This window comes from Capricornis sumatraensis, chromosome 1, assembly GCF_032405125.1.
Source record: "Capricornis sumatraensis isolate serow.1 chromosome 1, serow.2, whole genome shotgun sequence".
NCBI lineage: Eukaryota > Metazoa > Chordata > Mammalia > Artiodactyla > Bovidae > Capricornis > Capricornis sumatraensis.
The window spans coordinates 7,121,009-7,146,017 of NC_091069.1; positions in this window are offsets into that span (position 1 = coordinate 7,121,009).

Below are 25,009 nucleotides of genomic sequence, written 5' to 3' on the forward strand. Positions count from 1 at the left end.
CTGCTAGGCAAGTTTGGGGGGTCCGGGCGGGGCCAGAGCTGCAGCGTTTGGCCCCCTCCTCGGCGCCCCTCGACCCCGCGTCCGTCGCGCGGGACTGGCCCTAGGGCGCATGCGCGGGCCGGGGCGCCGGAGACCGCGGCCGCCCGCGCAGCCTCGCGCGAGCCGGTCTCCGTGGTAACGAGCTCGCGGGGGGGGAGGGGCCGGGCGCGCGGGCCGCGGCGGCAGCTATTTCTGCCGCTTCCTGTTCCTCCCGGCCACGTCGCCATGGCAACGGTGTTACTCACCGAGGCCGCTTCCAGGCTCTGCCGGCGCGCGTGACCCCGGCCGCCCGCGCCCCCTCGTCTCTCACTTGCTGTGCTCAGGCTCTCTCCCCCCCAATCCCGGCGTCGTCCTCCTCCGGCACCGCACCCCCCGGTGCCCCCTCCTCCCCGCCCCGCCGGTGCCCGCGGCCGCCCCGGAGCGAGCGAGCGAGGGAGGGAGAGATTGATGGGGGACGCTTATTAAAAAACATTGTAACCGTTTCCGTTTTTATTACGTTGACAAGGAAGCGTTATTTACTGTTATTGTTTGCCGAGCGGGCCGCGCCGGAGCGCGGGCGGCCCTCCCGGGAGCTCACCTTTCGGGCGTTCCCGGGGTTAGTCGAGGGTGGAAGCGGCGGGGGGGGGGCAGGGAGCGGGTGCTGGGCAAGGACCGGGGCGGAGAAGGGGGCGCGCTCCCCAACCCCTGGCAGCACCCCCGGCCCGTGGGGTTCGCTCCTCGCCCCATCCCCACGCCCGCCCAGCCGACCCCACCTCGCCGGGCCTGTTGTTTGCGTGGGGGAGAGAGTGCAGAGGCCGGGTGACTCGTGTTGAAGGAGAAGGCAACAAAAAATCTTTTTTAAAAGGGACAGATGACTTCATTCTCCTCGGGAAGGCTCTGTCCTACGTGGACAATTTCCTGGGGACTGTGGTGGAACAGCCCCGCTGCCGCTGGAAGCACACGAAACTAAACCAGAAAAAACCCCAAAAAATTCTCGGTCTTGCCTGAAACCCAGCCAGGGGAGGCTGGTGGCGCGTGAACCGCGAGGAGGGTCGAATTCTTCCACTCACGCTTGGGGCTTGGCTTCCAACAAACCTCCCCACTTAAAACTCCTGTACCCTGAGAGAGTGAGCAAGTGGCCCAAGGTCACACAGCCAGGTTTCATTCTGCCCAGACACCTGCAGGGACAAACCCAGCAGAGACCGGGGAGCAGAGCCAGTGTTTGGACCCGGGGCCTCGGAAGAGGGGTGAGGCTCAGCTTGAGGCCAGGCGAGGGGAGATGAACCCGGTTCCTCCAACTCCGGGCTTACCCCCACCGGGAACCCTCAACTGGGGATTTGTCGGGGGAAGTGTCCGTGGGGGATCGGATGGACCTGAAGGATACCCCACCCCCCAGGCCCCTGCTGAGATGTTAATCTCACCTGCTAATGAAAGTTGGCAATCCTGTCCCTAATTTAACTCCCCACTCTTAGCTGAAATGCACAGTCGTGCTTTGTACAGAGAAGCAGAGGAAAGAGCCAGAGGAAAAGGGCCTGAGTTCATAATCTAAAAAGGACTTTAAAAAAATCTGTTTATACTTATAAACAAACGACTCTTAATGAGCAGGCCAGGTTTTGGAGGCAACGTTCAGAGACTCCCCTCAGCCTGTTTTGTGGTTATTTCCCCCCTTCCAAGGGCAGGAGGCTTGGGATGGGGTCGCTGTGGCCTCTCCCAGTCTCTTGGCCTTAGATGATCAACACGGACTTTTCCAGCCCCCAGATGGTTTCTGGAGTCTACTGTGAGGGCCAGCTTCTGGCTAAAGCCTGTGGGTCTGGGGCTCTGTTCCCAACAACCATGACAACTCTCAGCTTCGGAATCCCTCCCTGAATGTATGGACCAAAAGTCTTGGGCTCCAAGAGAAAGAGAATAATCCCACCCCCTAGTCCTTCCACAGCAGGGTGCTGCCAGCCTGGCGGTACGGGGAGAGGGAAAGTAGGGAAGCCAGCACCACCCTTCGTGTCTCTTGTTACCAGCACTTGCTACCCCTTCCTCCAGCCTTCCAACCAAACCCATCTCTGGCAGTAGGTAGCAGATTTAGAGAGTTGAGCTGTGGGCAGCGTTTGAATAGAAGCAAGTTGACAGATGACACCCAGCATCACAGAACTTCAGAGCTGGGAGGATCTTGGAGATTATCCAAACCAACCACTTTCCGATTTTACCAATGGGCACACTGAGGCCCAGAGTGGGGAAGAGACCCGGCTGGCATCTGCTGCTGTCTAGTGGCAGAACCTAGATCAGAACCCAGGCACCTTGCCACCCATTTGGGTGCTCATTGCCCCACACTGATTCTTCCACGGAATTATCTGTATGATCAGAAACAGAATGGGGGTGGAGCAAGATAACTATGGCAAGGCAGGAGACACTGAAATCAGACTGCCTGGGTTTCAAGGGAGACCCTGGACAAGCGCTGACTTCTCCCTGAGCCTCAATGTCCTTATTAAATGGGATAATAACAGTACCTGCCCTAAGTCTGTCTTAAGGACTAAAGGAGATGGTACAGGAAAAGTACCTGGACTAAGCCTGGTACATCTTAGCACTTAACTGATGTTGGTAAGGATGCTGATAGCAGTGATAATGCTGGAGGTCGCATTGGGTTGAACGGTGGCCCCCAAAAGATAAGTCCACATCCTCATCCCTGGAACCTGTGGATGTGACCTTATCTGGAGAAAGGGTCCTTTGAGATGTCAAGGATACTAAGATCCGATCATCCCAGATTACCCAGGTGGGGTCTCCATGTCATCAAAAGTGTCCTTAGAGGAGACAAGGAAGGGACACAGAAGAGGAGAAAGCCACGTGCAGGCTGAGGCAGAGACAGTGATGTGACGGTAACAGGCCTCAGCCCTGGACCTCCAGGCTCTGCAGGAGCTCCTCAGGGAGCTGCGGTCAGTCCCCAAGGCTTTCCGAGCTCAGGAGTCTGTTCTCTGCAGTGAGGATCGGGGATGGAGTGTCCAGCTGAAAGAGCAGAAAAATGATAAGGATGATCCGAGGACATCACTGCCTGGTGAGGGCCACGGGAAGAGCCAGACACCCTTCTGGAAACTCTGCCATACCAGCTGCGAGGTCCTGAGCAAACGCTTTAATCTGTTGGCCTCCTGTGGGGCCTGATGTTAAAGAAGATGCTACTTCATTCCTGGGTGCCAAGAACCTGGGACTCCAGCACTGCAGAAGTAGGGGCCCTTCCATCCCAAGCCACGGGGCTGCCTCAGGGTGAGGGGCCAGCAGGAAGGAGAGGACTGTAGCACTCTCTCACTGGCTCCCTAGGTGCCTGCCTCCTCCCTCTCAGGCAGAGAGAACACAGACTATTTTTATACACAGCTAAGTCTGCCCTGGTCTTCTGGAACTCCCAGCTGCCAGAAACCTCCCTGCAGGCAGGGACCACGGACTGCTGACCTGTGAGTCCCCTCCAGAGCCTGGCTTGGTCCTCAACACGTGCGGATTGAGCATGGACCGTTTTCTAGAACAGCCAGCCCCTCTGTCCTCTCTCCATCCAGCACAATGGAGCCAAGACAAGATGGGGGTGGCCACCTCTCTTTGAATGTGATCTTTCTCCACCAGACTCTGGACCACTCAGGAAGATGTGTGACAAGCTGAGTAGAACAGCAGAGTCAGCCTGGCCTTGCCTTTCTTCCGGAGGCCGTGGCTCCCGGTAACCATAGCAGCAGTCAGACTGAGCCCCAGCCACGGAAAGCCCGCTGGTCTCTGGCAGAAGACGGGCCGGGTCAGGCCACTGGAGTTTCTCTTATTAGGCACAATCGTGTTAACTCTCTCCTCAACTTCTCTCTCTCTGGCTTTTTGCAGAGCAAGAATGATCCTAATAGCACTCATTCATTCACTTGGGCCATCAGGGCAATCAACAAGCCCATGCTTTTGCCAGGGACTGTCCTAAAAACCGGGAGGCTTTCTGGACAGCAAGACACAGTTCCCGAGTTTGGGAGGCGCACGTTCTAGGGAAGAAAGAGATAAAGAAACAGGCCGATACCAAGGGCCAGGGAGCAAGACAAGTTAGAGAGAAAACAGTGAGGGGTTAGGCTAGAGTATGAAAGGGCTGGAGTCTGGAGAGGAAGGTCAGGGCGTTGAGGATGGGGACCACGGACTGGGACCTGGGCGAAGGGAGGCGGTGAGCCCCGCAGAGACGCGGCATGAGAAGTCCTGGGCAGGGGAACAGCAAGTGCAGCAGCCCTGAGGTGGCGTCTCCGGGGTGCCCTGAGGGCGGTGCGGGTCTTCTGGGGGCGGGGCTCAGATTTTCTCCATGATTGCCTGAAGCCAGTGGGGTGCGGGAGAGTGAGCCAGGAGCTGATTTGTGTTTTTACAGAGTCTCTCTGGTTTCTGAGTGGATCACAGCCTGAGGAAGCCTGCAGAAAGGTGGGAGAAGTCAGAGGCTGGTGGAGTCCAGGCGAGAGACGATGCTGGCCTGACTGGGGACAGCAACAGTGGGAGAGACAGACATGGCTGAATTCAGGGTTTCTTTCAAGTAGAGTCATCAGGATTTGCCAAAGGATCGGATGTGGGGGTGGAAGAAAGAGAAAAGTCAAGGATGACTGCTGTGTCACAAACAGTGGGAGGTACCATTTCCCAAGATGAAGAAGACTATAGGAAAAGTGGGGGTGGGGCAGGGGGTTATCAAGGGTTGGCATTTGCACACGGGATGTCTGCAAAGCCTATCTGGTACTCACATATTGTGTGCTTAGAGCTCTCAGAGCTGTCATTTAATCCACACCCCAGAAAGAGACTGAGGCACAGAAAACAAACCTACGGCTACCAAAGGGGAAAGGTTGGGAGGGGTAAATTAGGAGGTTGGGATTAACGTACACACTACTGTCCATAAAATGGAAAGGGGGCTCTATGTATACCTAGAGGTGATTCGCGTTGTCGTACAGCAGAAAGTAACACAACATTGGAAAGCAGCTCTGCGAATGTGCTCAGTCGCCGAGCCAGGCCTTTGTGACCCTATGGACTGTAGCCGGCCAGGCTCCTCTGTCAATAGGATTTCCCAGGCAGGAATACTGAAGTGGGCTGCCATCTCCTCCTGCAAAGGAGCTTCCCAACCCAGGGATCAAACCCACGTCTCCTGCATTGGCAGGCAGATTCTTTACCACTGAGCCTATGCACCAATCAAAAATAAACAGATAATCAACCAGGACCTACTGTATAGCACAAGGGACTATACTCAGTGTTTTGCAATGACCTATAAGGGAAATGAATCATTGTGCTTTGCACCTAAAACTACCAAGACAAGGTAAATCAACTGTACTCCAATACATAATAATAAATCCACACAACCACCCTACACGGTAATCACCCCTGGTATCCCCATTTTACAGATGAGGAAACTGAAATCTAGAGAGGCAAATCTGCCCAAGGATGGCAGAAGGTCAGGCTACAAACCCAGGCAGTCTGATTTCAAAGGCCATCTTCTTATTCGTCTACTCACTGGCTCCTGTGTCCATTCATTCGCTGTTGTCTGCACCGCATGCTAAGCCTTGCTCTGAGGTCTGGCAATGCAGGGATCCCTTCATGCTATGCACCCATGCAAGCACTGGGGAAGCAAGCCAGAGCCTGGCCCAGCCAGCACAGAGCTGACTTTCTAAGGAGACAGGCAGGTGACGAGCAAAGAGAAGCCCCATGACAAGAGGCTCACAGATTTGTGCTAAATGCAACGAAGCAGAGCACCAGTGTGCTTATTCAGGAGAGTAATCAGGCCACACACTGCAGGGCGGTTGGGGCTGCCTCGGAGGATGGGAGACATGTCAGAGGCAGTCAAGCCAAGACCAAGAGGAATGGCATTCCCAGCAAAGGGAACCGTAGATGCAGAGGCTTTTGTGGTGGGAGAGCAGGCAGGGGAGGGGGCTAGGCCGGCAGCATGTCCAGGGGGCTGAGTGCCCACAGAAACCACCTGCAAAGAGGAGGCAAGCTGGGCCAGGGGCAAGCAAAACGGGGAAACAAACCAAAGCCTTATAGGTAAGTGGCCCTGGAGGAGCCAAGAAGGACATCAACATCGAGGTAGCAATGATGCACAAACCTGAAACGTGCCCAGGGGCTATGACCCTGGTGGACACCAGGACAGGGCTGGCCAAGGCCCACAAAGGGTGAAGAATACCGCCCCCCACCCCCAGGTCTTCCCCCTTCTAACCTGAACCCAGGGCTGACTCCACAGCTGTGCCCTAAAGCACCAGGCTGTTCCACCCCTCTCGGGGTTAACCGTGGCCTTCTCAGGGACCCAGGGCCCAGCAGTATGCCCCCAGGCACCACTGAGCCTGGTCATCTAGAAAGAGCCAGGCTGACCCCTGGCCACCTGATGAGTCATTCATTCACTCACTCGTTCAACATCTATTAGTCACTGCTGCGTCACCGGTACTGGGGACGCAGCAGGGGGTAAGACCAAGACCTTTCCATCACGGAGCTGAAGGTTTAGAAACAAATGGCAAGCCAGGGAGAGGTACAGGTATGAGGCAGAGAACGGAGGGCTTCACTGTCGGAGCTGGAACGGTAACTCCAGCTTTGGGACCCAAGGCTTGATGGAGGCTCCTTGAGCCCAGGGGTCCCCTGGCCCCCCCCCCAACCCCCTGCTCACGGTGATGCAAGGAAGAGCAAGCAGGGCTCCTGGGCTCCCAGAACCATTGTTCCCCTTCCCTCTCCTCCACTCTTGGCCCTCCCTCAAACCTAGGTCCCTCCTTTCCTTGGTCAGCTGCCAATCTGGGGACAAAGCCAGTCATACAAGCACAGCAACCTCCCAATGCCCAGAGGCCTGGATCTGAGCTGGGGAAAGCTGGCCTCAAAGTCTAGGGCAAAGCAGACTCAGCTCTCCCTCCCCAGCACACAAAGGGTTGTGGGGCACACGGTCCCTGAGCCCCAGGCCCAAGACTGAATGTTTCCTGAAAGCTGGAGGGCAGGAGGCAAGGCTGACTATTCAGAACAACACGCAGCAACATAAAACAGCTTTCGACAGCTACTCCCTTTCTTACCCTCTCCACTCCCTGAGCCAAGCATCCCCAGGTGAGTTCAGAGCAGCCCATGAAGGCTGGACTATCAACAGCCCCATTTTATGGAGGAGGAAAACTGAGGCTCCATGGATCCGATGACTTTCTCAGGTGGTAGAACCAGGGCTCCAACTCAGGGCTGACACCCAGCCGGTGCTGGCAGAAAGGCCGAGAAATTGGGCAACGGGGGAAGAGCGGCAGCTGCCTTAGCCCCACATTACAGGTGAAGTCAGTCACCCCCAAAGTTGCACAGCTAGTAAGAGGGGTCGAGGCTTGAACCCAAGATTGTTGGTCTCCAGGGCCCAGGTTCCCAGGTACCTAGAGGAGCAAGGGCGAAGAAGAGGGGATTGGAGGCCTGAGAACTCTGATGGCCCTTGGTGCGGGCCTTCCGAGTCCACATGCGCTGGGCAGAGAGGAGCCTGGAGGACCGGGCGCCTCCGAAGCAGGCTTGGTAGTCACCCAGCTACCCTCTCCTTCCCTGTTACCAACTCTGGGGGCCCAGCCCAGACCTGACCCCTCTGCCCTCCGGGCTGCTCTCAAATCCTGGGTCCCTGCAATGTGGGGACCACTGGGAGGGCGCGCTGGGGATCCCGCCTTCCAGAAACTTTGACTGGGTCAGGGATAAGCCTTGCGCCAGAGCCTCAGAAAAATGTAGCTGCCAAACCGCTGGAAGGCCAGCCCACCACAGCCTTAGCGTTAGGCTGAGCCAGGAGGTGCCTCCAGGGATGGGGACGTGGGTTCTCCTCCTGGGGTCAGTCCTCACCCATCACTGCTGCAGGGATGCACAACAGGAGTGTGTGTGTGTGTGTGTGCGCAACAGGAGTGTGTGTGTGTGTGTGTGTGTGTGTCTCCTCCTGGGGTCAGTCCTCACCCATCACTGCTGCAGGGATGCACAACAGGAGTGTGTGTGTGTGTGTGTGTGTGTGTGCGCGTGCTGGGCAGAAACAGTGGATGGGAGAGGGAGGGAGAGAGAGAGAAAGAGATCCAGACGGAGCAGAGGGCTGGGTGACACAGACAGCAACGCACACACACACAGAGAAGGAGGCTTGAAAGCTGCGGAAAGGAGATGAGAGAGAGGACAGAAGGGAGAGAGGGGCACCAGCGAGGGGCCAGCCTGGCAGCAGAATCAGAGCATCCTGAAAGCAGAGCCCTGAAGGGCTGGATGGGGAGAGAGACCAGGAGAAGGAAGGGCTGGGGGACCAGGAGAGGGCGTGGGAGCTGAGCCCAGAGTACAGTTGGGGGCCCTGAGCGGGGATGGGAGCTGAGGCTGCAGGTCTTAGACGGGCCAGTGCTCTCTCCATATGACAGCCTTCATCAGCCCCAGGAGCAGGGGAGGCAGAGGGCCAAAGCCTGGCCCCCTCAACCCCCGCCCCCCCACTCCCCTGGGGAGAGGACAGGCTTGTGAGGGTTCCAGCTGATGCTGGGATCCCTCAGGGCCTCAGGCTCCCTGCTCTGAGCCCCCAAACCCCTCTTCTCTCCACATCAACCTGGAGTGTGTGACCTTGGGCAGGGACCTTGCCTCTCTGGGCCTCCAAGCCCCCCTGACAGGTGCTGAGCTTAGGGTGGGGGGCAGGGTCCAGCAGATGCCAGGCCTAGGCTGCAGGGGTCAGACCCAGGTGGGCCAAGGGTCTGTACCTAAGATGCTTGGCCTCCCTGAGCTCCATACCACCCCTCTGGGGGGGGACAAAATAGGGTCACAGCCACTGAGACAAGGAACAGGTAACAGTGTGAACTGCAAAGTGCCATGCCCAGAGGTTGCTTCTCTTACACGATCATTCACAAAGGTTGAGGTTTTGAGACCAGTTCCCCGTGCCTACACCGGCACAGGAGGACTCTGCCCCTCGTGGACCAGAGGCAAAGGCAGTCCCCGAGGGAGCAGGGCTGTCCTGGGGCGTCTGTCCGTCAGCAGCAGGTCCCAGTGCGGTCAGGCTGCCCCCGAGGGAGTCCTGGAAAGGCATCCAGGTGGACCCCACTGACGGTTAGCCCTGGAGAAGGGGTGGGGGCGCAGCTCGAAGAACCTTCACAACCTCCCGCATCCTGAGGTCCAGGAGGAACCCGCCAGGGGCGGAGGAACAGAGAACCGGGCAGAAGGCTGGGGTCTGCGCGCTCACCGGACCGGCCCCTTTCCCCAGCAGGCAGGAGGGAGAGGCATGGGGAGCGGGGAGAAGGGGAGGTGGGAAGGGAGGCCGGGAAGAGCCAGGGAGGGGAGAGGGGCCCGGAGAGGGAGGCGGGCAGGAGAGGCGCACGCCGAGAGGGACTGAACCTTGAGAGGAGCAGCCCAAGGAAAGGAGTAAATGAGGAGAGAAGGGAGGGAACAGCCGCGGGGCCGCGGGAGCCCCGCGTGCGGCGAGCAGGCTCCGCCGCGGAGGCTTCCAGAGACAAAGGCCCGGAGGCCCGCGGAGGAGGTGGGGGGAGGGGGAGGAGGGGGAGCTGGGGAGGGAGGGGGGAGGGGAGAGGAGGGGGGAGGGGGGAGGGGAGAGGAGGGGAGGGGGAGGGGGAGGGGGAGGGGAGAGGAGGGGGGAGGGGGGAGGGGAGAGGAGGGGGGAGGGGAGAGGAGGGGGGAGGGGGGAGGGGGGAGGGGGGAGGGGAGGGCATCGCTTGGCCCCGACGCCGCGCCAGGGGGCTCCGAACCGGCCGAGACCCTGCGCGCCCCCCCACTTCCATCCAGCTGAGGCTCTGACCCGCGGGAGAGGGAGCGCGCTCCAAACTTAAGAGGGAGAAAAGTCTGCCAGCTGCCCTTGGGGCTGTCACAACAGATAAAACCTCATCCAGGCTTCACCAGGAGCGCCCCTGCACACTAATGCACAGCAGCCGAGCTAAAAATACTGGCTGGAGCGGGGAGTTGGGGAGGGGGGAAGCAGGATGGTGGATGGAGGAAGAGGAAGGAGGGTGGGAGGTTGGAGGAGGATGGAGAGGAGGCTGGGGGGAGGAGGGTGGGGAAGGGGGGAAGAGGAGGGAAGGGAGGAGTAGGGGCTCAGGCAGTCCCGGTTTTCCGGAGCGTCCTAATGACCCAGATGTGCAGCTGCGGAGATGGCTGCTCGGGGAAACTGCAAATCCCCCGGCCCCTGGCGGCGAGGTGGGGGGAAGAACTGGAGGCAGAAAAGGAGAGAGGCAGGGAGGGAGAGAAGCCTGAGTAAGAGGGGAACCTGGGAGATGGGGGTGCTCTGAAGGGCAGGGATGGGGTTGAAGGGGAAAGATGAGGACGGAGGGGAGGATGGGGAGGGGGGGGGACCAGGGAGTGGAGGGTTAGAGGCAAGAGGATGGAGGACTGTCCCTGGGGCTCTAAGGAAGAGACCTCCAGCTCTCTGCCCTGCCCCCTGACCCTGGATATTAGGGAGTCTGGCCAGGGGAGTCTGGGTTGAGCAGCTGGCCTGTGTCTGGTGGCACCCCAGTCTTTGGTCCAATCACTGGAAGGATGGGTCCAAGGTTGGAGTCTGGCTCCTTGTGACCTGCTAGTTATGGAACCAGGGCCCGAGCCCAGTCCCAGCTAAGCTTTGACATCCCACTTAGCTGAACACTCAGAATCTCCTGGAGAGGGAGGGACCCATGCTATCCCTGTTGGTCAGATTCACTCATTCATTCACCACCATCGACTGAGCACCTTTCCTGGGTCGGCCTGTGCCGGGTACCGGGTGCCAGGTGCTGGGGAGAGCAAGACAGAAAAGTGCCTGCCCCACTTGGACAAAGACGTCCTTGGACCCATGATTGTGCAAGGAAGGGAGAGAGAAATCAGCAAGGTCATCACGGTCAGGGAAGGACGGTCGTGAGGGCCTCTCCCAGGGGATGACACAAACCTAAAACCTGAGTGGTAAGACACCACTAAAATTCCAGGAGCCCAGCCTCCTTGGTTCCTTACCATCCTGGGGGCCTGCAGTCCCTGTGCCCTGCGTGACCTGCTGCCTCCATGTCATCCATGTGACAGTGGGCGGAGTGCCAGCATCTGGGACAGACCCCACCAGCTCATGCAGGGCCCGGTGACTTGGGAAAACCACCTCACCTCTCTGCAAAGCAAGGCCTTTTGTTCTCTCTTTCGCCTGTCTTGTTCATTCTGAGTCAGGATGCGGTGGCCACAGCCTTGTGGGGCGTGACGGCCAGGTGGGCTGGAGGTGGGATGGGGTAGGGCAGACTGAGGTCTCGAAAGCCCCAAGCCGTTCTCCCTGCCCTTGAACACCAGGTCTGTCCCTTAACCTCTGGTGCCTCAGTCTCCTAATCTCCAAAATGGGGCTCCGGTGAGGTCTTGATGGGCTGCCTGGCCCTGGGCCCAGAACTAACAGCACACCCAGCTAGAAGCCCCCTCTCCCAGGGAGTCGCCTGCAACCCCCAGGCCCCTTCCCTGCAGCCTTGTTTCTCCACAGTTATAATCCAGTCAGAGGCAGCAGCTTGCAGTCCAGCTGCGGTGGTTACCAGCGGGGATCCTGGGCTGTGACTTAACTGCCTTTGCCTCAGTTTCCTCAGGCTCTACGGGGATGGCAGCTGCCTCCTGGGGCTGAGGTAGCTGCCAGCTGTTGGTGGCGTGCCTGACCCCGGGGCTCTCCTGCAGGCCTTGGCCCGTGGACCCCTTGCTCTCTGTAGCTTGTTTCCTCTGCGTCTCCCACCCTGGATGGTGAGTCCCCTGGAGCAGGGCCTGTCTGATCTGTGCCCGGAACACCAGGTGCCTGCTGTGAGTCAGCTCCTGCCCAGTGCTGTGGCCATCTGGGACTGAGTAAATACGGACTTCTGGAGCTCCTTCCGCTGCTGGGGAATGCCTGTCTTATTTTTTTCTTCAAATTCTCTTCGCTAGTACAGGGTTCAAAACCCCACACCGGAATCAAATAGAAGGATGCTCAGCTCCTCCCTGCCAATCTTCCTGACTGTTGCCCCCTCCTCCGCCACTGCAGCGCTACCTGGGCCCCAGGATGCCCTTCCTGGGTGTGGTCCCTTCCCCTCGGACCACCCTGGTCCCAGCGGCCTGCAGCTGGGCGCCCTCATGCACAGAGCATAGAGAGGCGGTGTCACCGAAAGCGGGACAGGAAGGAAGAGGAGGAGGAGGGTCAGAGAGACCTGGAAATGAATCCCAGAGGGTCAGAGGTTGTACTTAAGTTAGATGGATCTGGCTTTTCCTTGTATTTCCTTATGTTTTTATCCTACTGTCTTGCTAACCATTTAATGCAGCCCTAGCTTCTTAGGGTTTTCCCCGACATCCCTGTCCCCTTGACTACCTGGCCCCCTCCTGTGGCTCTTGGTGTCAGTTTATGTGTGTGTGTGTGTGTGTGTGTGGCCGCAGAGTCCAGGGAGCGAGTGGCCTCTGGGGCTTCAGAGGGAAAGTGTTGGCCCCAGAGCTGAGCCTGGCAGACAAGTGCCCCCAGCACCCGGGGCACCGCCAGGTTTTGCTAAGGCGGCACCGGGCCGTGTGGCTGTTTGTTTGATTTCCCCCTACTTTCCAAACTAGTTGAAATTACACACCAAGCATCGATTTAATTAAGTTTTCCGGTGTGTGGCATAATTAGTAAGACACACGACTGGAACAGGGTGGGCGGGCCCATCCCTGCTCTTGCCTGTTAGAATTCTCAGCCCTCGGGCCACAAAATATGGCGAGTTGTAAGATGGGAGATGGAGGAGTCGTTGGGGTTGGGGGGGGTGGGAGCCAGCCGGAGCTGCCATGCTGCTCCGCGGGCTTCTGTTCCATGTGATGGGAGACGGACAGGTGGCCCTGCCCCACAGGGAGTCAACCTCCGCACCTGGTGCCAGACACTGAACTCAGTGAAGTTCAAGGAGCCTGTCATCCTCATGGGGACATCGGAACGGGCACTAGGGAGCTAAAGAGGGGCCTCGCTATCCACATAGAATCGGTGCTTTGTCTATAAGGACATGTTTCCAGGACAGGGTCACCCAGGCCACAGGCCACGGGGCCCGCCCAGCCTCTTGGCTGTGTTCTAACACAGATGGACAGATCCATAGACACAGAGCCCTGTGGAAGGCGGCGGGATGCTCTCCTCCCATCGACCCCTCCCTAACACTTCCATGTCGCTCTCACACGTGGGCTGGACCACGGGAGGGCAGGCCTGTGGCCTTGCAGCTGCTTCTCCAGCCCTGTTAGGAAGGAGAGGTGCCCTCCCCAACAGGAGAGAGCTGCATGTTGCCATCCACCTGGATGAGGCTCAGACTGTCCCCAAATCTAGAAACACCTCTAGGAATCTTCCAGCCCACGCACACCCGGGGAGACTGAGGCCCAGAGGCGGAAGTGGGGTTGGATCCTAGATACTGACTGAGTGAAGGAGACTCCGCTGGCATAGACCCCCCTGTTGAAAAGCACCCCACTGGGCCCCACCTTGTCCAGCCCACGTCTCCCCTGTGTGAACCGCAGTTGCCCTCCTCACCCCTGCTCCCGGCCGCCCTCCCGCCCAGCAGTGGCTTCTCCATTAAGTCTCACCTGAACACTCAGCGGCTGCCCCTGACCTGCCCCTGTCCTGAGCCCCCCGGGACACAGATCGCATATCCCCTCCACACCTCCCCCTTTCCCTCCTTCCTTCTCCACCCCAAGGGGCCCTGTGTCAGAGTTGATCACCTCCCCCAGTGGACTCAAGCCCCCAAGGGCGGCCCCCGCGTTTCTTCTCACCACCATGTCCCCAAGGCTGAGTTTAACGAAATGATAGCGCAAACACTGATTAAACACTTACTGTGTGCTTTACATGGATGAGCCTGGAGTTTACTGCTCCTTCCACAGGTCCTGTGCATCCACCCTCCTGCCCGGAACACTGAGGCTCAGAGAGATTACAGAAACTTGTCCGAGGTAATATGGCTGCTAAATGACTAGCTGGGGGTTTGAATCCCAGAGCCTGTGGCCGTAGCCCACGAGCCTGACCACTGTGTGAAGCAGCCTCCTGCCCGCCCTCCATCCATCCTCCACCCATCCTTTATCCACCTTATCCATCTTCCCATCCCTGTCCCACCCAGCCTCCTATCCAGCCTCCCATTGGCCTCCCATCCATCTTCCATCCATCCCCATCTAGTCCCCTGTTCAGCCTGCCATCCGTTTTCCATCCGTCCTCCCAAAGGCCAGTGTCCTAAGCCTTCACTACACTTTGTCACGCCTCCAGGTGCTTTATTCAGCTTTCTGTCCTTCGCTGGCCCAGCCACTCACACCTGCCTGGAGCTTTCCCTGTCTGCTTCCTGCTCCCCCCGTGTGTACCTGGTCCTGTCCCTGCAGCGTCAACTCCTCTGCCCCCAGGAGGGTGCCTCAGTGCCCACCACCGAGCCAGCCCCAGTCGGGAGCCCAGGGGCTGTTGCTGGTCCACCATCTCATTGGGTCCTGCCCTCCGGAGCTCATTCTCAGTGGTGGAGGGAGCAATGCCACCTTAGCGGCATGCACAGTGGGCTGTCCCTTGGGGGACACAAACTAATTTTAACAACGGCCTTAGGAAAAAGATACTGTTGTCCCTTTTCCCCTCTCCTTTGGGGAAGAATGTGTGTTCGCTCATGCCCTGTATCTGCACGTGAGATTCAGAGCATCAGGAATCAGAAAGCCTCGACTTAGACATCACCTGGCCACCTCTGCAGCAGCCTCACATGCTGATCCTGAACCCAGGGCCCCAAGTTACTCAGACACCCAAACTCTTGGCAATGCCCTCGCCTGCCTGCCTCGGTGCCCAGTAGCATTTCAGTGACCTCTGACCCACCTTGGGAGGCAGCTGAGCGGAGAGGGGAGAACAGGAGCCTGGCCGGGGCAAGCTAGGCACCCTTGGGCCAGCTAATGACCTCTGCAGCCCTCAGCCACCTTCCCTGACCAGTGGGGAGGTAGACAGGCTGCCAAGAGGAGGCCAGACCAGGCCTGGAGAGCACTGGGCACACTGCTGGTGCTTCAGGCCTCTGTGTGCCCTCGTCTCCACGGACAGGCTGATTCGCCCAGCCCAGACCGGTTGACAGTCCAGATAAATGAGGGCATGGGACCCCATTCACTCTCCGTGGACCTACTTTGGAGTTTGGGGACCTCTTGGGAGTATGAAGCCTTTGGAAACTCTCCCCCGTCCCCCCTACCAACCATCCTTTTCCCTTCCAAGGCAGGATCCGGCCTCTTGAAATTCTGCACACTAATAAAATTGTAACTAATTTACATCCGAGATGGGGAGTGAGTGGCAGCGGTTGTCATGGAGACCATCTCCAGGGCCCCGGCTGCCTCCGCCTCCTGGTGCAGCCAAGAGATCAAGAGATTCTCGCTCTAGCTCTGCAGCTGGGGCCAGTCTTCATGCCTCCCGGGCACCCTGTCCTCCCCCCGACACTGGGCAGCACCCTAGGGGATGGGATGAGGGCAGGCACCCAGACTACACAGCTGTTCTAAGCTGGGGCTCAGCGTCCACTCTGATCCCTGTGTTTCTTTCACCCTCTGGGCACTGCAGGCTTCTCTCACTTCTGATGGATGCCCCCAGAGGAACACGAGGCCCTTTCCCTAAGCGCTCAGGATGGGGACAATTTCCAGGGATGCGGCAGAACAGCAGAGTCTTGCACTGCCCTGCAACCTGTCCTCCCGCGGTCCATTCTGGGAGAAGCCCCAAGGGTCTAAAGACAAGGAGACGCACTCGTGGACGTCACGGAACTTGCTCAACATGAGGAATGACGTCAAAACGATGGAACAGTGACTCTGTGCCATGCACTGTGCCAAGTCCCACAGATGGGTCATCTCATTCAAACGTCAAAGCAACCCAATGCAGAGGGAGTATTTTAATTTCCCTTTTATCAATAATGAAAATGTCTCAGAGAGATGAGTAGACAGCACCCAAGTTCAGATCCCTGGTAAGCATCAGGGCCAGAGGTAAAACCAAGTCTCCTGATTCTAAAACCGTTACAGCAAAGATGATAAACTGCCTCCAGGGAAGCAATAAGACAGAATCATTATAACGAGGCAGTGTATGTGCAACCAGAAAGGGAGGTGAGGGCATGATGTGGCCCTCAGGAACCATGGACTCTAAATGGGGTTTTGAGGGATGAATAGGAGTTCTCCAAGGGGACAAGTGGGAGAAGAGTGTTCCAGGCAGAGGGAACATGTACAAAGGCACAGAGGTGATAAGCTGCCTGGTGCCTTCAAAGACCATGAGCTGGATGCTGGAGAATGGAGGGGGTCAGATCTAAGCCAAGCTAAGCCCCTTGGTACTTATCCTGCAGATGAGGCAATAAAAAGCTGAGATCCAAGCAGGACCACGCCTGGCGTTTGTGAACCCCAAGGCCAAAGTGAAAGTGCATGTCTAGACATTTAAGGCCAGCAATCTGGTGAGAAAACTGCTCTCTGAAAACCTGTTCTAGCCGCCTTCCTTGATAACACAACTTCTCAGTGCTCCAGAAGGCCAGGTTCACATTTTTATCCTTGTGACCTTAGGGCTTTGAGCCAGAATGTGACGCTATGAGTGGGTCCCTGTCTTCAGCCCTGAAGAGGGACTTATTTGTGAAATGCAGGTTCCTGGGCCTTGCTCCAAACCCCAAAAATCATGCTCTTGGGATATGGGTCCCAATGCTTCTCCATTTCAATAAGATCCCCAGGTGATGACTGTGAGTCAAAAGATGGAGAGGTCCCTGATGAAGGGAGTCAGAGTCTGGGGAGTGGAGGGGAATACCATTCCAATCTGTGTTCTAGAAAGATGTCTCCAGCATTGATCAAGAGTGGGTGAGACAGGCGAGGCGGCAGAACCAGCGTTCAGGTGGGAGGGGTCGGAGGCCAGGGCCAGAGGCAGGTTGCCAGCTGTGTGTGAGATACAGGGTCTGGACTGGATGAGGCCGGGTGCTGATGAGGTTTGGAGGTGAGCAAGGACTCAGGGTGGCTCCATCGGGATCATAAAATCTAATTAGGCTGCAGGAGGTCTGGGCTCTGGGCAGACTTCATTAGGCAAGAGGCTGCTCTCCTCTGCCTGACCCCAGCCTCCCTAGGGCCCCTTCAGTGTCACACTGAGGGTCAACTCCAGGCTATGAGAGGGGAAAAGAATTAAAAGCTGGTCCTTCTTCCTGCCCCTACCTTGCCCCTAGGAGCTTGCAGCGCTGGAGTGGAGGCTGGAGTGGGCTGCATGGACAAGGCGGGTGTGATGGGCTTGTTCCAGTTCTAGGCTGGTGGGGGTGGGGAGGAAGGGAGGTTTCCTGCTGCAGTAAGACTTGGCCTCCCTCCAGAGAGCAGCAGCCCCTCTCAGCATCCATATCTGGCTACACCGCTCCAGAAAGCGTCCTGGAAATAAAAATAAGAGCCCCGAAAACAACAGCAGCACCTCTTCCCATCGATGGGGCATTTATGGCAGGCCAGACACTTTCACTGGAGACACTGATGCTGAAGCTGAAGCTCCAATACTTTGGCCACCTGATGCAAAGAGTCGACTCATTGGAAAAGACCCTGATGCTGGGAAAGATTGAGGGCAGGAGGAGAAGGGGGTGGCAGAGGATGAGATGACTGGATGGCATCACCGACTCAGTGGACGTGAGTTTGAACAAACTCAGAGAGATGGTAAAGGACAGGGAAGCCTGGTATGCTGCAGTCCATGGGGTCACAAAGAGTCGGACATGACGGAGCGACTGAACATCAAGACACTGAGGCACACAGCAGGGGAGGCGGCAGCAGAGGCGGGCTGATAGCCTGGGGGCCGGTCTTCCCTGGGCCCAGCAGAGAGGATTAAGACTCAGCCCCAGGGAGTTCCCTGGTGGCCTCGTGGTTAGGATCCCAAGCTTTCACTGCCGTGTGGCCTGAGTTCAATCCCTGATCAGAGAACTGAGATTCTACAAGCTGTATAGTGTGGCCAAAACAAAAACAAAAACAAAAAAAGTTAAAAAAAAAAAAAAAAAGACTCAGCCCCTGTCTTCACAGTCTATTTGGGGTTGATACTGCTCCCAGATACATTTGACGTGCATGTAGAAGACTCTGGAGAGACCCATGCACCCCTAGAAGGTTATGCTGCCAAACACTAGCTTTTCAGACCATATGGGACTAGACTGTATTTATCAGCAGCAGGAAGACGGAGAGCCCAGAGGAGCTGCTGGGGAAGGCATCACTCGAGCTGAATGCTGAAACAGCAGTCATGTTTAAACAAGTGAGAAGTGGAGAGGCCGACCTAGGTGGGGGGTTACAGGCTGGGCAAGGGTGGGGGCAGGGACGCTCTAGGAACAAAGGAGAGGCCGAGGGGCTGGAAGGACCAGTCAGGGAGGCAGGGATGAAGATCCTAGCAGCTCAGGCCTGGCATGTACCCTCACGCGCACATGCTTTCCGGAGGCTATCCACACCATCAGGCCCACGTTGGTTCCCGGGAGTTCCCCCAAACAAGAGCCATCCAGGAGGAGGCATCATCATGAAGGGGATTAAGCTGAGCCTCTTCAGAGAATGAAGGGCCTCCGATCTCCCCAGAATCCTGGGAGAAAAGCTTACATGTGCCTCCCTCCACACGGGCTGTGCCCTGCCTGTCGCTAGCAGAGGTGAACGCTCTGGTTTCAAACCTTGCTCCCCCACTTACTATGTGACTTTAGGCAAGTTTTGCAACTTCTCTGAGCTCAATTTCTTTATGCATAGAGTGAGGACAAAAACACCAAACCCTAAATCACCAACTTCTAAAAGTGTGTTGATTGGTTTTAGGATTAAATGAGAGGATGCAAAGACAGCCTTCAGGGGAACGCTTGGTGCAGGGTTCCCACGTGACAAATGTTGGTGTGGCCACAGAAGGTTCACACTTGACTTACCCTTTGAAAGTGAAAGTGAAGTCTCTCAGTTGTATACTTTGGCCACCTCATGCGAAGAGTTGACTCATTGGAAAAGACTCTGATGCTGGGAGGGAATGGGGGCAGGAGGAGGAGGGGACGACTAAGGATGAGATGGCTGGATGGCATCACCGACTTGATGGACGTGAGTCTGAGTGAACCACATGGTTCTTTGCAACCCCATGGACTGTGGCCCACCAGGCTCCTCCATCCATTGGATTCTCCAGGCAAGAATACTGGAGTGGGTGCCATTTCCTTTTCCAGGGGATCTTCCCAACCCAAGGATCAAACTCAGGTCTCCCGCACTGCAGGCAGACTCTTTACCGTCTGAGCCACTAGGGACTCCCTTAGCCTTTGTGTTTGTGTAATTCTCACCACTCCCGTGTCATCTGACAGCAGAGCAGGGCTGGGAATCTCCCATGACATAGATGGGGTTGCTGGTGGCCTTTACTTTTTATGTTGAAGTCTATGATCCATTGAGCGTCATTTTTTTGTTTTGTATAAGGTAGGTTGAGTTTCACTTTTTTAAAAAAACATGTCTAACACCATTTGATGAAAAAAGTCCTTTACCCATTGACTAGTTTTATACCATCTTGATCTCCCCCATTTGACCAGCTTTGCTACCTGATCCTTTGTGCCTTTCATTCATTAATTTCATAAATACTGTGGGACACATAAAAAGAAAGGAATCTTGACCTTTCAGTTCAGTTCAGTCGCTCAGTTGTGTCCGACTCTTTGCGACCCCATGAATCGCAGCACGCCAGGCCTCCCTGTCCATCACCAACTCCCAGAGTTCCCTCAGACTCACGTCCATCAAGTCGGTGATGCCATCCAGCCATCTCATCCCCAGTCGTCCCCTTCTCCTCCTGCCCCCAATCCCTCCCAGCATCAGAGTTTTTTCCAATGAGTCAACTCTTCGCATGAGGTGGCCAAAGTACTGGAGTTTCAGCTTTAGCATCATTCCTTCCAAAGAAATCCCAGGGTTGATCTCCTTCAGAATGGACTGGTTGGGTCTCCTTGCAGTCCAAGGGACTCTCAAGAGTCTTTCCAACACCACAGTTCAAAAGCATCAATTCTTTGGCGCTCAGCCTTCTTCACAGTCCAACTCTCACATCCATACATGACCACAGGAAAAACCACAGCCTTGACTAGGCGGACCTTAGCCGGCAAAGTAATGTCTCTGCTTTTGAATATACTGTCTAGGTTGGTCATAACTTTTCTTCCAAGGAGTAAGCGTCTTTTAATTTCATGGCTGCAGTCACCATCTGCAGTGATTTTGGAGCCCCCCCAAAATAAAGTCTGACACTGTTTCCACTGTTTCCCCATCTATTTCCCATGAAGTGATGGGACTGGATGCCATGATCTTCATTTTCTGAATGTTGAGCTTTAAGCCAACTTTTTCACTCTCCTCTTTCACTTTCATCAAGAGGCTTTTTAGTTCCTCTTCACTTTCTGCCATAAGGGTGGTGTCATCTGCATATCTGAGGTTATTGATATTTCTCCCGGCAATCTTGATTCCAGCTTGTGCTTCTTCCAGTCTAGCATTTCTCATGATGTACTCTGCATATAAGTTAAAGAAGCAGGGTGACAATATACAGCCTTGACGTACTCCTTTTCCTATTTGGAACCAGTCTGTTGTTCCATGTCCAGTTCTAACTGTTGCTTCCTGACCTGCATACAGATTTCTCAAGAGGCAGGTCAGGTGGTCTGGTATTCCCATCTCTTTCAGAATTTTCCACAGTTTATTGTGATCCACACAGTCAAAGGCTTTGGCATAGTCAATAAAGCAGAAGTAGATGTTTTTTCTGGAACTCTCTTGCTTTTTCCATGATCCAGCGGTTGTTGGCAATTTGATTTCTGGTTCCTCTGCCTTTTCTAAATCCAGCTTGAACATCAGGGAGTTCACAGTTCATGTATTGCTGAAGCCTGGCTTGGAGAATTTTGAGCATTACTTTACCAGCATGTGAGATGAGTGCAATTGTGCGGTAGTTTGAGCATTCTTTGGCATTGCCTTTCTTTGGGATTGGAATGAAAACTGACCTTTTCCAGTCCTGTGGCCACTGCTGAGTTTTCCAAATTTGCTGGCATATTGAGTGCAGCACTTTCACAGCATCATCTTTCAGGATTTGAAACAGCTCAACTGGAATTCCATCACCTCCACTAGCTTTGTTCGTAGTGATGCTTTCTAAGGCCCACTTGACTTCACATTCAAAGATGTCTGGCTCTAGGTGAGTGATCACACCATCATGATTATCTGGGTTGTGAAGATCTTTTTTGTAGTTCTTTGCCACCTCTTCTTAATATCTTCTGCTTCTGTTAGGTCCATACTATTTCTATCCTTGATTGAGCCCATCTTTGCATGAAATGTTCCGTTGGTATCTCTAATTTTCTTGAAGAGATCTCTAGTCTTTCCCATTCTGTTGTTTCCCTCTATTTCTTTGCATTGATCACTGAAGAAGGCTTTCTTATCTCCTCTTGCTATTCTTTGGAACTCTGCATTCAGATGCTTATATCTTTCCTTTTCTCCTTTGCTTTTCATCTCTCTTCTTTTCACAGCTATTTGTAAGGCCTCCCCAGACAGCCGTTTTGCTTTTTTGCATTTCTTTTCCATGGGGATAGTCTTGATCCCTGTCTCCTGTACAGTGTCACGAACCTCAGTCCATAGTTCATCAGGCACTCTATCTATCAGATCTAGGCCCTTAAATCTATTTCTCACTTCCACTGTATAATCATAAGGGGTTTGATTTAGGTCATACCTGAATGGTCTAGTGGTTTTCCGTACTTTCTTCAATTTGAGTCTGAATTTGGCAATAAGGAGTTCATGATGTGAGCCACAGTCAGCTCCTGGTCTTGTTTTTGTTGACTGTATACAGCTTCTCCATCTTTGGCTGCAAAGAATAGAATCAATCTGATTTCGGTGTTGACTGTCTGGCAATGTCCATGTGTAGAGTCTTCTCTTGTGTTGTTGGAAGAGGGTGTTTGCTATGACCAGTGCATTTTCTTGGCAAAACTCTATTAGTCTTTGCCCTGCTTCATTCCGCATTCCAAGGCCAAATTTGCCTGTTACTCCAGGTGTTTCTTGACTTCCTACTTTAGCATTCCAGTCCCCTATAATGCAAAGGACATCTTTTTTGGGTGTTAGTTCTAAAAGGTCTTGAAGGTCTTCATAAAACCGTTCAACTTCAGCTTCTTCAGTGTTACTGGTTGGGGCATAGACTTGGATTACTGTGATATTGAATGGTTTGCCTTGGAGACGAACAGAGATCATTCTGTTGTTTTTGAGATTGCATCCAAGTACTGCATTTCAGACTCTTTTGTTGATCATGATGGCTACTCCATTTCTTCTGAGGGATTCCTGCCTGCAGTAGTAGATATAATGGTCATCTGAGTTAAATTCACCCATGCCATCCATTTTAGTTCGCTGATTCCGAGAATGTCAACGTTCACCCTTGCCATCTCTTGTTTGACCACTTCCAATTTGCCTTGATTCATGGGCCTGACATTCCAGGTTCCTATATTAAAAAAGACAATCAGCCCACAATGGTTGACAGACTTAAATCTCTCACATAAAACTTAGAAAACACAGGAGAAAAATCTCTGAGACTTGGGATTAGACAGAGTTCTTAGACATAACAATAAAGTACAATTAACAAAAGAAAAAAATTTTCGACACGTTTTACTTCGTCAAAACTTAACACTTTTGTTCTATAAAAGAAACTGTTAAGGGAATGCAAAGACAAGCCTCAGATTGCAAGAAAATATTTGCAAATCACATATCTGGACAAAGGAATTGTATCCAGACTATATAAAGAACGATCAAAATTCAGTAGTTTCACAACAGTCCAATTTGAAAACAAAAGACTTGTATAGACACTTCATCAGAGATTTACCAGATGAAAAATAAGTGCATGAAAAAATATCCAATATTGTTAACCATCAGGGACATGAGAATCAAAAGTAAAAGGTGCCACTTCACACCCACTAGGATGGCTAAAATAAAAACTGACAATATCAAGTGCTGACAAGAACAGAGCAACTGGAACTCTCGTACATTACAGATCAGGATACCCAACAGGACATTCAGCCTGGAAAACAGTCTGCCAGGTTCTTAAAAAGTTAATCATACTCTTGCCCTGTAACGCAGCTATCCTACTCCTGGGCATTTATCCCAGAGAAATGAAAACTTAGGTCCATGCAAAGACATGTGTGTTCATAGTCACAGAGGCATGGATGTTCATAATAGCTTTATTTGTAAAAGCCCTGAAGTAGAAACAACCCAGATGTCCATCGGTGGGTGAATGGATGAAAATGGTACATCCTAACCACGGACTATTATTCATAAAAAGGAGCAAACTACTGATACCCACATTACCTTGGATAACTGTCAAGGCCACGATGCTGAATGAAAAAGGCCAATCTCAAAATATCACATACTGCATTATTCCATTTTCTAAGAGACAAAAGATGCCCAACAGATCTGTGGTTGCCAGGGGTTAGGAGCAAGGGGGGGACGTGACTAGAGACGAACAGCACAATGGAAGCTTTCGGGCTGATAGAAGACCGTTTTGCATCCCGCTTGTGGTGGTTACACAAAGTTGTACACATGATACAAGTCACAGAACTGTACTCCAAAACGATGTCAGTAAAAATGCAATTTTTTTAAAAAGACGATGCAGGGCCTCAAGTTCTCGGATGGCTTCTTTCTGCAGCCTACACAGGCTGCAGCTCTCCCCTAAGGAGAAGATTAGAAAAGGGCACCATCTCCTATGTGGAATGCAGCCTGTGTCAGGGAGGACTGGCTGGATCGTAGTTCCGCTTGCCCACTGAGCCGTACCTTCGTGCAGTGAACAACCTATACATATGTCCATGTGGGTCCTAGAAGCCCCTTTTCTCTTCTCAGCCACTGCTCTCTCCTCCAAGGATGGAGCTTTAATAGCATCCCCCAGGGAGCTGGGGCCAGGGGTGGGCTTTGCATTCACCCTGACTGGCCAAGCGGGGGTCTCTTGCTAATGGCTGTGAATACACTTAATGCTGAGGCTACAGGCCAGTGCTTTTGGGGCCTGGCGCTTAATGGCTTGCCTGCCAGAGAAAAAGAAGGATGGTCAGTCGGCCAGGCACATAGCCAAGCTCTGATGGATGGAGGGAGTGGGGCAACCCCTCCCAGCCTGGAAACCCCCCTCAGACTGATGTGTGCGGGTTGTGAGCAGGTGTAGGAAGGACCCTGCTGGAGAGACCAGGCTGGACCTGTCCCCTGCTCACCCTTTTGGCTCATCGACCCTGAAGGTCTGGTCTGGCGCTGCCTTCACTTCACCATGAGTAAATTGAGGTTCAGGGAGGTGAGGCCGGCTTGCCTGAGGCCACACAGCCTGAGGCTCTGGCCCAGACCTGTCTGCAAAATGGGATCTTGACCTGTTGGCTTGCTTCACGCAGTCCCTGTAGACCACTTCAGCCTCTTCAATCCCACGACTTAACTTTTCTGAGCCTCAGGTTTCCACTGAGATGAAAGGGCACTTTGCTTTCTCATACATAAAAGACTCTAGACTCTCCCAACATGGGTTCTTCAAGATTATTTCAGGCCCCACCTCATCCAAGAAGTCTTCTTTGACCCCCTCCAGGCTGGATCAGAACACCTTCGAGAAACAGGACTCCGCACTCATCCCTGGGAAGCAAGAATGAGCCCCTGCTGCCCCCCTAACTGGCCCAGCTGACACCATGAGGAGAGGAGAGGGAAAACAACTGCAGAGAAGTCAAGCCAGAGCCTCGAGAGCATCATGAACCTCTGGATCAAACCATACCTGAATCAAAACCATGCTGCGTTTTTCTATTACATGAGCCCATAGTTTCTATTTTGATTGGATTTTCTGCCTGCTATAACTGAGAGTCTAAACAGATATAGGAGTTCACCAAACGTGGGCAGTAACTATTTCTAGGGGGACAAATATGAAGGAACTTCCATTCTTCAATGTATGTGTTTTATTTTATTTATTATTTTTATTTACTCTGATTAGGTGAAACTGAAATGTACTGTCAGATGACCTCACAGCAAGAAGAAGCAAGGAGCCTGATCCATGAGACGTGAAGCTGTCCAGTCGTGTGTGACTCTTTGCCATCTCATGGACTGCAGCTTCCAGGCAAGAGTACTGAAGTGGGTTGCCATTTCCTTCTCCAGCGGATCTTCCCGACCCAGGGATCGAACCCGGGTCTCCCACATTGCAGGCGGATGCTTTACCCTCTGAGCCACCAGGGAAGCCCCAATGTATGTGTTTTATACTGTTTGCGGTTTT